The sequence below is a fragment of the Gavialis gangeticus genome, unplaced genomic scaffold, assembly GCF_001723915.1.
Source record: "Gavialis gangeticus isolate Ggan-Ray unplaced genomic scaffold, GavGan_comp1, whole genome shotgun sequence".
NCBI lineage: Eukaryota > Metazoa > Chordata > Crocodylia > Gavialidae > Gavialis > Gavialis gangeticus.
In genome coordinates, this window is record NW_017729028.1 from 33,667,376 (window position 1) to 33,668,895 (window position 1,520).

The window sequence follows — 1,520 nt, forward strand, 5'->3', positions numbered from 1 at the left end:
ACTTCACGGTCAGGGCGGCTAGGGTCTGGAACCAGCTTCCAAGTGAGGTGGTGCAGGCTCCCACCCTGGGGGTTTTTAAGAGGAGGTTGGATGACCACCTTACTGGGGTCGTTTGACCCCAGTGCTCTTCCTGCCATGGCAGGGGGTCGGACTAGATGATCTGCTCAGGTCCCTTCCGACCCTATGAAACTATGAAACTGTGAAAACGATCCTAGGTCTTTCAGCCTTTCCCCATAACCCACGTTTCCCAGGTCTCTAATCATTTTTGCTATTTTCCACTTGAAGTGTGGGTCCCCAAACTGGTGAAGGGCTCAGCCATGCTGAATAGAGAGGAAGACTCGCTTCCCTTGATTTGCAAGAAACACTTATGATGATAAAAACCCAAGTGCCTTATTGGCAGCCTGCAAATGAAACAAAGATGTGCTACTGTATTTTTATCTAAGATAGTTAAAAGGTCCGAACAGGTTGGGTTTTTTTTTTGGTTTCATTATTTTTTGGGGTGGCAGGGTGTACGAGAAAGAGTTGGGTTTGTCTTTACCTTTCAAAATAGCAAGGTTTCCTTGTTTTGCACTCAGCAGAAGGCTAGAAAACTGCATCATTCACAAAGGGCTATTCTTCCCATCTGCCTGTCTGACAGTTCAATTGAATGGATGAAAATGGAGGGGTTTTAAACAGTCTGAGTAAAAACCCCTCACTTCCTTGCTATTTAAGTTTCAGTCCCTTGACAGCTCAGATGCTAAAGGCATCTTAATACTCTTGTGGTTTGTCTACATCACTTCTCCAATATTTCTGGGTGTGCGATTCACAAGTGATCCCTTCCCTTCCACTCACACCCACCACCTCCCCACAAAATGAGGCCCTGAAGCTGCACTGAGGGCAATCCCTGCTACCACTCATGGACTCCCCTGTGTGCTGGAGAGAGGCCATGGAGGGACAGCTTCATTCATCAGCAACTCATTCCTATGTTTGCCACATGCAGACTGGCAGAACATGCCCAAAATCAATGTTCCCAGGAGCTCTGGGGAAGTGGGGTTGACATACCCTAGTTGTCCCTAAAATCTTCCAGAAAAAAGCACAGGGCAGAAGCAACCTGCATTTTAATACAACATCAGAAAAACAAAACAAAAAAACCCCCACTGGTTTCATTACTGTTTTGGAAAAAACAAGGAATCAAAAGCAGAGACTTCCCCTCCACCCTGCACCAACCCTGGCCACAACCTTGGACTGATCTTTGGTTCGTGAGCATAAGTTACACTGGTTTGCTACTGCTTGTTGAAACATTGTTTTGGCTACCGCTTCACCAGGCAAGAACAGGACATTTCTGGCTTTCATTCAACTTTCAGTTCAGTGTTGTAATTTATTAAAGGACATTGTTCCTTGCACTGCCTCCACCTCCCTTGCTGTCACTAAATTGACTGGAGCAGGAGCCAGGGAGCAAACTCACAGCAGCTCTGTTAGCACCTGTGCCATGCATTGTGCCCAACACCATCACGACCATCCCAATGATGTTTCCATGCATT

General features: G+C 46.4%; 1 protein-coding gene across 1 annotated transcript in view; it reads right to left on the reverse strand.

Annotated features, from left to right (window-relative positions):
• Positions 1-1,520, reverse strand: part of LOC109300255 (gallinacin-13-like) — a 3,546-nt gene that overhangs the window by 849 nt on the left and 1,177 nt on the right. The window lies entirely within an intron of this gene.